Source organism: Peromyscus eremicus, chromosome 7, assembly GCF_949786415.1.
Source record: "Peromyscus eremicus chromosome 7, PerEre_H2_v1, whole genome shotgun sequence".
Taxonomy (NCBI): domain Eukaryota; kingdom Metazoa; phylum Chordata; class Mammalia; order Rodentia; family Cricetidae; genus Peromyscus; species Peromyscus eremicus.
Genome location: NC_081422.1, coordinates 34,594,104 through 34,607,311, shown reverse-complemented (window position 1 = coordinate 34,607,311; position 13,208 = coordinate 34,594,104). Strand labels below are relative to the sequence as shown.

Sequence of the window (13,208 nt, the reverse complement as noted above, 5' to 3'; positions counted from 1 at the left end):
AAGCTTATAACTCAAAGTTAAACCATTTTGAACTGATCCAAGATGCTCTTCCACAAGGAGCTCAGTTGTGTAGGCCCGGGAGAAGGCCTGCAGCCCACACACAGAGGCGCTATGGTATGGCTGGGTTCCCTGGACCGTGAGAATGCATGAAAGCCTGCAAACAGCTGAATCAAAATTCCTATTACGACTCGCAGGCCTAAATACATGTAAATGCACCCTCTTACCTTAGCCTTCCCTGTTTTATTTCTGAGGTTCAGTTTTCAGAATTCCTCCCAGCTCCAACACACTGAGCTAAATTACTACAGAATGAAATAGCTTTTTGATGGAGGCGTGGCCAGTTCTGATGACAACATCCTTGTTTGATTCTGTTCATTTCCTGGAGGAGGGCTTGGAGGAGAGACTTCACTTCCAGGAGTCTGGATTCTGAGACTGCCTTTTCATGACACTGTCTGTTTTGTTTCTTTAAGATATAGATTGTGTTCAGACAGTTTTTAATCTCTCAAGAAGAGAGACTAGAGGCGTTTGTGAATCCTTCGGTGAAGGCGTAGTAAATGCCACTTTTATGGCAGCAGAGTCAGGTGTAGGGGTTTTAGAGAAGAATTGCACATGGTTACCATTCTGGTAGAAGCTCACCTCAAACCCCCTCCCCCATCTCTCTCTCCCCAAACCCTGCCTCATCTCAGAAAACCCGCCAAACACGGCTCCTCCCCCAGAGATGCTCAAGACCACCCCCACAGGGTATTTAAACCACTCCCCAGAAAACAGACATGTTTTTTCAGTCTTTCTTCCCCATCTCCTCTCTGGGGGCCAGAAAATAATCCGGGAATGTTTTACCCATCAAACCTGGGCTTTTTCTTGATTTGGTTTGATTTGGCCTTATTTGGATTTCTGTGTCTGCTGAGAGGCTTAATATTGGGGTGCAGAAACTTTTCATCCACTGTGAGCGGGTGCTTACCAGTTTTGGGGAGAGGCAGATAGGTAAACAAACTACGGCAGTACAAGATAATGAGAGTCAGCTGGGCATGGTGGCACACACCTTTAATCCCAGTACTTCGGAAGCAGAGGCAGGCGGATCTCTGTGAGTTTGAGGCTGGTCTCGTCTACATAGAGAATTCCAGAACAGCTAGAGCGGCATAATAGAGAAATCCTGTCTCAAAAAGCCAAAACAACCACCACAACAAAGAAAAACAAAACAAAAAAGCAGAGAAATGGCTGTCCCTGGGGAAGCGCAGAAGTACTTCTTGACTGGGCAAGCTGGTAGGAGGTTGGTCAGGAAAGTGGCTATGGGGTAGATCACCGAGGGAAATGGACTAGCTGTGACTGGAGGTGGATGTCTCTGAGTTCCGATTCCAGCATGTTCATCATCTGTTTCTGTGAGCTTCAGTGGGTTACCTTGGCCTTTGCTGGTCTGTCTCTTTGTGAATAAGGGTGTCCACGTGAAAGAGCCACTATGGAGATTCAAGGACATTGCTAAGTTGAGTTGAATGCTCACTGAATGACAGCTGCTTACATGGAGGCCTTCTAGACAGCAGAGGGAGCCAGCAAGCAGGTGTCTCCGTGGTTGGGGTTTAGCCTCGTGTAGAAGACAAGGCCGAAGATGAAATGAGAAATACAGGCACAGAATAGAAACGTTCTGAAGCCTCAGGATGTCCTGAGATAGCCGAAATACTGCAGACAAGGACTCTGAGCTACCATCAGATCTGAAGACCTTCCTGTTCCCCAGTATGTAAATATGATAGTTTCCTCATTTTGCTCCAGCTTTGATATTTTATTTATCAGTGGACTGCTCTTTTGAGATATTCAAAAGGATATCTCAGGCTATCCTGAAACTCACTATGTCGGACTGGCCTTAAATTCAAAATAATCTCTCTGCCTTAGTCTACCCATTGCTAGCATTATAGGCATGATCTACCATGCCTGGCTCATTTTATTTTATTTTTTTACATGTTGGCTTTTCTCTATTTTATAAGGAACTCCAGGCTTTATTATTTTATTTTATTTTTTTGCTCTACAGAAATTGTGGAATCTTCTACTTCCCCTGGCATAAGATAGACTGAACAGTGTTTGTTGAATTAAAAAGGCAAGTAGGAAAGAGTGCAGCTGCAGACAGAAAGATGAGGACTGATGGGTAAAAACAATGCTGGCCCAAGACAAACTTTAGCCATAGTTTGGAGCTAAGATTGACTGACTTCTTACCTAATTAAAATGGTAGGTGAGAGGGAAGGCGTCTAAGGTGAGTTCTCTGTCTCTGAATAGGTGACCTGATCACCATGGTGCTGTTCATTGAGGTATTACAGCAGGTCAGTCAGGAGGTATAGATCTGGGCTTAGATAATTGGAATGCCTGAGGCATCTTGGTGACATTGTTCAGGAACAATGGGAATCTGTGGCTGAGGTTAAGGGAGTTGTAGATGCCCATATAAACTTGGATGCCACCAACATATCTTCAAGGCATTGTTAATAAATTCACGTCTCATTAGGAACCTCTGTGACCCAGATGGCATTTGTCTTAGTTAGGGTTTCTATTGCTGTGAAGAGACACCATGACCATGGCAATTCTTATAAGGAAAACATTTAATTGGGGTGGATCGCTTACAATTTCAGTGGTTCTGTCCATCTTGCTTACAGATGGTTAACTCCTTACTTTTCAGAGGTTTAGTCCATTATCATCATGGCGGGGAGCATGGTGCTGGCTACATCTTGATCAGAAGACAACAGGAAATGAACTGTGACACTGAGTGAAGCTTAAGCAAAAGAGACCTTAAAGCCTATCCCTACAGTTACACAATTCCTTCAACAAGGTCGAACCTCCTAATAGTGCCACTCCCTATGAGCTTATGGGGGCCAATTAAATTCAAACCACCATAGCACTGAATGACAGAGGATCTCAGAAGACCCCATCTCTGTTCTCAGTCTCCTATAGTGGATCACGAACTCTTAGAATCATAATAGCCTTCTTCCAGAGGAAGACATTTCCAGATATTTATTGGATCCATGAAAGGTAACCAAATTAGGATATAAAACTACTACTGCCCCTACTTACATTTAAGGAATAGTTTAACACAAAATTAAAAAGGAGGTACTATTGAAAATTAAATAATTGAATATATTGATCCCTTTAAAACTCACTGTGTTACTCTGACTATTCCCAAGCTCACCATGGATCCATGTACAAGCTTCATCATGGGGGCCAGGTGTGGGGTACATGCCTTTAATCTTAGCACTTGGGAGGCAGAGGCAGGAGGGTTTCTATGAGTCTAAGGCTAGCTTAGTTTACATAGTGAGCTCCAAGACAGCCAAGGCTACATTGTGAGACTCTCCTTCAACCAAACCAAAGCAATCCTTTATCATGATCCATACCAGCATTGGATGCACCATGGTCCCATAACCATCAAATATGGCCAGTGGCATAATTTAAAAGGTTGTAGGTATGTTTATTAAGAGCGTTAGTATCAAGACAAAAGTCGCTGAACTATTAGGCTGGTCTAATGTCTGTTGTGTAGCTGGAGAGCTTCTCTCCTGGTCCTGCCAAGCCTCCCACAGTCCCACAGCCCACTTATAAAATAAACACATAGACGCTTATATTATTTAAACTGTTGGGCCGTTAGCTCAGGCCTACCATTGTTTAGCTTTTACTCTTATACTCAGCCCATTTCTGTTAATCTATATGTCGCCACGTGTTCTGTGGCTTTACCTGCTGTCTTTACATGTTGTTCCCTGGACGGCAGGCTGGCGTCTCCTCTTCTCCGCCTTCCTGTTCCCCCAATTCTCCTCTCTGCTAGTCCCGCCTATACTTCCTGCCTGGCTACTGGCCAATCTGTGTTTTATTTATCAATAAATCATAGCAACACTGTTGGGGTGTTGAAAGAATGCATCTGGTATCAGAACCTTTAGGTGATTCTAGCCCCCCACACTCAATCCCCACACCTGCTTTGCTGCTTTCTCAGTCCTATGCAGAAATAAGAAAATATCCTGCTGGTGAGAAATTCAAAATCCATGCTCATTCAATTCAGCCTGCTGTATCCCAAAAAGCCTGTATTCATTGGCAGTGACGGAAGCAGAACATATAACAGCACTATTTCTGGACCTGCCATGCAAGGAGGAAGTTCCTGTGTCAGTAAAGGATGACAACAGATACTGGATAGCTTCTCTGGCCAGTGCTTTCACATGAAGAGCAGACTAATCAAGAAATATTTATCACAAACTGACTGAGGGTAGGTTAGCCGAGCATCCCACCATGACTTGTCAGCTGATAAATTAGCACAATGGTTATAAGCTGTGCTTATTTTGAAAGACAGAGGTAATATGTCTTGATTAGATATGCCTTTCCCTGTGAACTACTGATTTGTATTTGGTTAATGCCGTTTCTTATCCTTTTTAAAGTTAGAGGCCAAGGAGTTCATTGGGCCTGTCTTTACAATGTTGTTATGCTGGACCTGGGTCAGGAACATAGTACCCACTCAGTGAATACTGACCTAGAAAGTATCACACACCCAAAAGACACAAAAAGCCTCTAGGTTATCTGTAATACTTAATTCTGTGGAAATTCTATGTAAAGTGTTGTTCTGCTGTATTGTTTAGGCAATACAGGTGTAGGTCCCTAACAATCGTGCAATGGGAAAAACTTGGAAAAGGTAGAGAAAACCTACGCCAGGAAGGCTAGCCGAGGAGCAGGTGGCTCTTCTAGAGTATGGTGGTGGATCGGGGGACACTGGTTTAGAAATCCCCAGAGATGTTGGAATGCATTGAGCCCTTGCTTGCTCTCTATATGTCGTGGACCCCTGACAACCTGGGGGTGCACTCATCACTGCCTTTTTGAGTAAGTGATGGAGCTGAGGCTTAGAGAATTCAGTAGACTTTCTCAAGGCCACATGGCTGTGAAGGGTGGATTTTTTTTAATTGAAGCCAGATTCTGGAATCTGGATGCTAAACCATAGTATAGTTCCCCGGGACTAATGTGAGGCTGGGGCCTCACACACACACAGTGTGTCTCCTCTAGGCTCATTTTAGGAACAAGCCCCTTCCTTGCCAACAAAAGGTTCTTTCGCCATCTCTTTAGCCAGGAGACTTTGACTGTGAAAATGGGTAACACTCAATTCATCTGTCAACCTCCCCCCCCCCTGCCCGCCCCATGGCAGTATTCACATAGCTTTGTTGAAAAGGAGAAATCCTCACATTGGTAGGAGAGCAGGCAGCTGTTGGCTGTGGATGGATAGGTGTTCCCTCCTCAGGGAATCAGAGTCTGTGAGGCCCATCCTGGCTTCTAACACTGACTCACCTGGAGGTTCTCCTGAGCCTAGAAGAGCAGGCCATTAGAAATCTGTCTGCCGGGGCTGGAGAGATGGCTCAGAGGTTAAGAGCACTGCTTGTTCTTCCAAAGGTCCTGAGTTCATTTCCCAGCAACCACATGGTGGCTCACAACCATCTGTAATACGATCTGGTGCCCTCTTCTGGCCTGCAGGGATATGTGCAGACAGAACACTGTATACATAATAAATAAATAAATCTTAAAAAAAAAGAAAAGAAAAGAAATCTGCCTGCCTTTTCCTTCTAGCAGGGGACAGGTGTGTATCTGCTGTGTGTGAAGTTAGAAGGCTGGAGGGAGGCTAGTGTCTCCTTTCTCTGGTGGTGGGGTGGGGTTTCTGTGTCCAGTCTGATGATCAGTCTCTGGCCTCCTTGGAGCTGCCCTTCTGTCTATGGACAGAAGAGGTCTTATGAGCCAAGATGTGGGCATTTGTTTGGCATGCAGATAAACCAACCCTGAGGCAAGCAAGTGGGCCTTTGGGAAGTGGGAATGATTTTTGAAGGGGATGAGAAATGGAGACCTGAGGGTCCTCTTTGAAAGCTTCTCTGATAGAACCAAGGACATTCTTGTGTTCATCAAGACAGTTTCCTTGGAAGGGGGATGCTAAGTTGGATGTCATGGTGTAAGTACCTCCGTATTTGGGAGGCAGAGGTAGGAAGATCACCTCCAGTTCAAGGCCAGCCTTGAAGGCTATAGAATGAGACCTTCCTTGTCTTAAAAAGTATATCAAGAGCAGGAAAAAGAAAGAGAAGTTTAGCTGGGTTCTTAGACAGCATGAGTGTAGTGGATCATCTATGTGTTATCTGGCCATAGAGGTTCCCAGGCTAGAGAATACAGTGGTCTTGTGGTTCTAAGTATCCCTTTATCTTTTAGATTTTCCCATTTTTACTAATGACTTCTGTCTTAGTTACCTTTCTACTGCTGTGAAGAGACACCATGACCAAAGCAACTTCTAAATAAAGAGTTTATTGGGAGCTTGCTTACATTTTCAGAGGGTTAAAGTCTATGATCATTATGGAGGGGAGCATGGCAGCAGGCAGGCATGTTGTTGGAGCGGCAACTGAGATCTTTTATGTTTGATACACAGGCAAGAGGCAGAGCAAGAGAGCTAACTGGAAATGGTGTAGGCTGTTGAAACCTCAAAGCCCACCCCCATTGACACACCTCTTCTAACAAGGCCACACCTCCTAATCCTTCCCAAACAGTTCTACCAACTGGGGACCAAGTATTCAAATATATGAGCCCATGGGGGCCATTCTCATTTAAACCTTCACAATAGCATTCCTTGGACTTACTCAGGTTCCTGGTCCCATGATGCTCTGCTTTTCAAATTTACTAATGTCTAAGTATTTTATGTAAAGTGGCGTGTTTGTATATAATATGTATTCATATTACATCATCTATAGGCTGCTTGGAGTACTGAATGCAATGTGAACACTATGTAATTGATTGTTATATTGTATTATTTGAGGGATAATGAAAAGTGAACTCTGAGCATGTTCTGTAAACAGGCAGCTTTTTCTAGGAATAGGTTGTATCCAAGGTTAGGATCCTGTTCGCAGGACCTGTGAGGGCAGAGGGCCTGATGTACCTACTTACCCTGGAACTAGTGGTAGCTGGTAGTGTTGGGAAAAGAATTGGACATCACCAAACCCTGGTTTCTTCCTTAAACCAACGTTAACTCTTTCCTGTTCAATTATTTAGTGTTTAACTTTGTGCTGGGTCACTGTGAGGTTCACAAGACACCATGTATGTACCCCCACTTAACATTCTGGAGTGGTATGTTGTCTGTCCTTGGCAGCCCTGGTCCTGCTTTCCCTTTCCTGGGGACAGGATGGAAGCTAGAGTTGATTGGAGTCTGGTTTTGGCTTTGCTCCTGCTGTTGTTGCCTGAAGGAGCATTCTGGATTAACAGATTGTGAAGGGGGAGCAGAGAAGGCTGGAGAAGAGGAAGTGATTTTGTCTTTTTTTTTTTTTTTTTTTAATTTCAACTTCAAGACCTTAAGTGAATCCCTGGGGTCACAGAGGCAGAAGGAAATACTCTAGACACAAAAAGCCTGGCGTAATATGCCCACAGGTCTGTCAACCTCTCCCAGCTTCCTGTACAGCACTGGCTCTCTGGGCTGCAGGGCTAGAGGGCTGGGGTGTGTACCAAGGGTATTAAGGACAAGCGGGGTGCTCAGGAGGCTCCAGGCTGGGAGCTGACACAGATGAACAGACCAGAAGGCAAGGCCAATGCCTACAGCCCACACTGTCACCCCAGAGCCTGTGACTAATAGTGGCAGAGGGTGGGGAGTGGTGAGTGCGGAGGCAGGGAGGAGGAGGGAGGGGGGAGGAACAGGGAAGTGGTAGGGAGCACCTGATCAGTGCAGCCCTGGCCATCTGCCGGGCCCCTCACACAGCCTCTATTGACTGCAATTTGGAGTTTGGAAGAGGATTCTGGCTAGGGGATGATGAGGAGGCTTGTTGTTGAAATGGAGTGTTTGGGAGGCTGTGCCCTCCCCCACCGCTCGCTCCGCTCCTCTCTTGCTTGCTTCCTGACCTCCAAAATGCTCCTTAAATATAACACTCTCTGCGCCTGATGACTCTCCTGCCTGAGCTTGGAGCTTTGATTCCCCAGCGTGTGACTGCAGCACTGCTCTGCCCCAGTTTTGCCAGCAACTAGAGGCATGCCGCTCTACTGCAGCTAGCTCTGCTGTCCTGGAGAAGGAATGGGCAGAGGGACTGTGGCCAGAGTCTGAGAACTTGAGATACAAGGAGAGCCTCAGGGATCTCGCCATCCATTTTCTGCTCCAGATACAGAACTATTTGCTTGGAGTGACTTAGCAAGGTCAGGAGGCGGCCCAACCCTCTGCTTTTGGGGAAGAACTCTCACAAGGAGATGAAGTCAAAAATCTTGAATTCACCCTTGAGTTAGTTCTTCTAGTTGTCCAAATCTGTCCATGGACTCTGACTGTTGATACGCAGTTTCTGGATTTGGCTTTGGCCAAGAGTCTTGGGTGTGTGGAGGTGGCATGCTCCCGCTGAATGGTGACCTGTTACCTTTCCAGTCCCTTTCTGTGGATGAAACATCAGTCACTGCTTTTGTTGAGTTAGACAGGATATAGTACCAGGGTGTTGGAAATCTTAAGGCTTGGAGGAGGCCAAGACAAAAAAACAAAAAATAAAAAACAAAAACAAGGCAGGTAAAATAAAAATGAACATTTTTCTACCTTTAACTCAGTAAATTTTGGAAAAGCCACCCTAAGAGGCTTAGAATAACGCAAACCCAACTTTATGTTAATCAAATGGGTATCTATGAGCTACAGCCCCAAACAAGTTTTGAAACATGAATAATATAAAACACCCTCATGGTCAGACCTCACCCCATATCAAAGAAGATTGATGTGGGAGTGGTTTCAGATTGCTGTTATCCTCAACGTGTTCTCATAAGCCTTGAGCAGATACAAAAGGATATTTACAAGACATATAAAATATTCTGACAAACTTATCGACAGGGAAACACTTTTGATTTGCCATTTCTGAATTGGAGAGAAAGGGGAAAGACAAAACACAAATTAGGCATAAAGCATTAAGAAGAGAAAACGAACTTGTCTCAGTTAACACTCTTCTCTTGGCCAGTTTTCTGAAGGACTTGTTATTCTCTTTGTTGCTTGCTCCTTTGTTCAACGTCAAGGTTTAGGATTAGTTTTTTGTTGTATGGATATAGATTATATGTATGAACTTTATTTGTTCTTTGTATGTCTGCAGAAGAACACGTAAGATCTTCCTTGACTCCTGTTTTGGGTTCAGTGTAGGGTTTCTGAGAGCTAGCCACTCTGTTGTATAGTACAGTACTGTGCATGTTCAGGGCTGTGTAACATTCTGCGTGAAAATACTGCAGATACCCTTGTTTTTCACAGAGGTCTTCATTATCACATGCTGAGTACTGTATTGAGTTTCTTGTGTGTGCACCCTTATGTAATTTACTTTCATCGGTATAGTAGAATGGCCCATACATAGTATTGATGGGGTGGGGATGTACTTGTTCATCTCTTTCATAAATGCATTAGTTAAGTCAATATGCTCTTCCACTACTTCTTTCTCAATACTTGATATTGTTTGATTTAAAAATTTTGGCCAATCAGGTGGGTCTGAAGTGGTATCATATTATTTTTCTGAATTTGTATTTTCCTGAGTCCTCATAAAAGTGTGGACCTGTTCAGATGTTTATTATTTCCCCTTCTGAAAGCCCTTATTCAAAGCTTTTGCTAATTTTCCTTATGCTTATTTCTCATAGACTTATAGGAATTTAAAATAAACACCCCACCAGTCCTTTTCTCAGTATATAGTGCATGTATTTCCTCCCACCAAAACCTTTGTGCCCTCCTTCCCCCAACTTTTCTTTGAATGACAGGAAGTTGGTTATTTAAAATTTATCCTTCTTTTCTTTTGCAAGGGTGTGTGTGTGTGTGTGTGTGTGTGTGTATGTGTGTGTGTGTGTGTGTGTGTGTGTGTGTGTGTATATGAGAGAGAGAGACAGAGAGACAGAGAGACAGAGAGAGAGAAGGAGAGAGCGAGCGAGCGAGCGATTTGTTAGGAAACTCTTGCACTCTAATCACTGAGTTGATAGGAAGATCAGTTTGAGGATCATTTGTTTTGTACATTGTTGCAGGACAAGGTTTAGGACTGGCCTGACTTCTTTCAAGTTCATCATTAGGGTGAGATGTGGCCACACAAGGACCTGGGGGGATCTGCTGCACCAGGAAAGTGAGGTGTAGCCAAGCAGGGGCCCATCTGGGCAAAGCCACTGTATTACAAAATCTCCTTTTAAACCTCACCACTAGTGGGCTTTTAGAGTGTCACTCTGTGCTTTGAGGCCATGGAAACTAAAGCCTAGGCTCATTTGTTTCTGTTAGCACTAAATGTTTATATATTTATATATTTATATATTCCCTAACTTTTTGGGTTTTGCTAGTACCCCAAGGCATTTTAAAATAATTTCCTTTTGGCTTTCTCTTTTCTAGTCTGTGTGGTTGTCTTGCCAGATAAGGAATTCTTCAGCATCTAGTTTTCTCTAAAATAATTTGTGCCCTTCCCGAAACATGACTGCTATGGAGCAGCCAGCCCATGGAGAGTCAGGTGGCATCAGAAGGCACACACTCATTCTTAGAATTTATGCCAGTGTGCTCCTTTTTCCAGAGAGGGAACTAACTCCTCTGGGTGTACGGAATGCTGTCCATGAGAAGGTAAGGCAGGGAAGACAATTTGTCTGTTTCTCATGGTCTCCATCATTAATTTATATCAGGGATGTGGAGTGGTCTGTGTCTTATCAGCCATGTTTGGATCCTATTTGGAGGTTTTTCATTAAGTATTGAAAAACATGGCACTGATTTCCAGAGCACTAGGGAAAGTTCTCGATACACAAGCAAAGGGAATCTGTGGGGTTTGATTGTTACCTGTCCCACTAGGCCTCTGTGTCACACACACTGGCACTCAGCACTCATCAGTAACGCAGAGGCTGCCTTGGTGTAGTCTTTTTCCTTATTGGTTATAGTCTTTGTCTTGGCCTAATGAGCTCTTTTAAAACAGCGTGTCTGAGAGAAAAGATGTGTGTGTGTGTGTGTGTGTGTGTGTGTGTGTGTGTGTGTGTGTGTGTGTACATGCACATTCAAGCCAAAGGTTGATGTTGAGTATCTTCTGTCATTTTCTACTTTAGTTTTGAGACAGAGCCTCTCATTGGTCCTGGAGCTCACTGATTTTTTGGACAGCGAACCCAGGGGTCTGCTTGTCTCCTTCCCTCCCTTCCCCCCAGCACTGGGGTTCCATTGTGAACTTATGTGCCTGCTGTAACACTGCTGCTGGGGATTGGAACACTGGCCCTTCTGCTTGGGCCAGAAGCCATCTTTATCCCTTGCCCTGAGACATTTTTTAAAATTTTATAAACATATGTAGGTATTGAGTTTGGAGTTTGGTTCGACTACATTCGTATCCCAAACTTGCCTCTCCCTGCTTGTTTGGCGTTAGGTGTATCAAGACACTGCCCTCGTCACTGCTCAGTTGTAGTGTCTGAGACACAACTCTGGCAAACACCTCAGCATGTGTGTGCAAGATCACGAGTGCATACCCATCATGCCTACCTCAGCAGCTGACTCCACAGCCCCTGAGTGTGCTCTTGTTAGCAGCGGCAAAAGAAGGTTTCTATGGAGTTTCCCAAAGAAGCTGATGGCCAAAGGCCAAAGAATTGAACTTTTCCCGAAATGTGTTATAGAGTAATGCTCGGGGTGCTGTGGGCTGGTGCTGAAGTGTTCTCCATGACTGGAGAAATGTGGCCAAAGAGAACATTAACCTCTATACAGAGGACTATCAGTGATGTTAACCTGGGGGCTGGATCATGGGATTTGGGAGCCTCCCAGTGATCAGGTTACCTAGTCATGGAGAGCAATTCTGTGCCCTTTGGAATCTAGTATACTTTGTCAATTCCTGTGCTGAATGTATGGCCTGGATACAGGCCCAAGGAGCTTTAAAAACACAGTTGGGGCCGGGCAGTGGTGGTGGCGCAAGCCTTTAATTCCAGCACTCGGGAGGCAGAGGTAGGTGGATCTCTGTGAGTTCGAGGACAGCCTGGTCTACAGAGCGAGATCCAGAACAGGAACCAAAACTACACAGAGAAGCCCTGTCTCAAAAAACAAACAAACAAAACAACAATAACAAAAAACAAAAACAAACAAACAAAAAACCCACAATTGGGGATGTGTTCGGAAGTCCTGGAGACATTTGAACATCACCTGGCAAGGAGTTATGGATGGAGAGGAATTAGAGGAATTCTCCCAGTCACGATTGTTTGGCTAGCGTGTCCCTGAAAGTTCAGGGTCCTAGAGAGTGTTTCTTCTATCTGGTCAAAGGCTGGAGGGAGACAGCAATGATTTGGTTGTTTGCTAACATCATATCAAGGAAGCACTTACTAACAGGACCCCTCTCACCAAAAAGCCTCCTATCCAGCGTGATGTTACACTGGGTGGGAGGAGATGCCCATTCTCTGCCTTCTTGGGGGTACCCAATAGAAAGAAGGAGGCAGGTGATAAGAGGTACATGCCCAATGACTGTTCCCAGTGGGACCTGCCGGTCTGTCTGTGTTCGTGAAGAGCATTACCTTAGAGAGAGTCAAGCTTGGGTGATGTGTAGTTAGTTCAGGCATGGCTGTAGATTGTTTCAGGCCAGTTTTGGTGGAAAGGCTTATTATGGTTCAGCTGAAGGTTGCTATTTCATAATTAATCTCCTCTTTGTTCTTTTCCACCCATCCGCATTACTGACCCAGATAGTGGATAATATGGGGAAGGCCAGAGAGGAGTGAGTGGTACAATCGGAGAAGCGGTGGGTGCGGGAACCTCCAACCTAGAGTTGGTTTGGGGAGCGGTGGGCATTTCCCCCACTTCAAGAAGTTCAAAGTCCACATTTTTTTTTTTTTTTTCACTTAGTGTTCCTGGTATAAGTCTGCTTGCCGCTTGTGTTGCTGATGATGTGTTGATTAAGTCCTAAGTCAGGCCAGACTGTTGTGGCCACCTTGAAAGGATTCCTGACTTGACGTTACCTACTGGCCGCTTTTACCACTCAGAGGTGCTTACCACATGCCCTGGTAATCTGGGCAGTGTCCCCAGCAGGAGAAGGGAACTCTGAGTTCTCTGTGCTCAGAACTAACTGCTTGGGAGCTCAGAGCCTGCTGGCTACCGCAGCCCGCTTCCCTGGGAACTGACAGTTCTGCTTAAGGTGGTCTTGAGCAGCCTTCCTGGGGACCATGGGCAGTAGCTAGGATTTTCAGGTCTGCTCAGTTAAGAAATCCTGAGGTTGTCTAGGACCCCTTCCCTGCCAAGGGTGTGACCTCTTAACTCACCTGGTTAATAGTGTTGGGTGCCTGTGACAGTACCC

General features: G+C 44.9%; 1 protein-coding gene across 2 annotated transcripts in view; it reads left to right on the top strand.

The window, feature by feature from the left end:
* Window positions 1-13,208, top strand: part of Gramd1b (GRAM domain containing 1B) — a 189,543-nt gene that overhangs the window by 75,681 nt on the left and 100,654 nt on the right. The window lies entirely within an intron of this gene.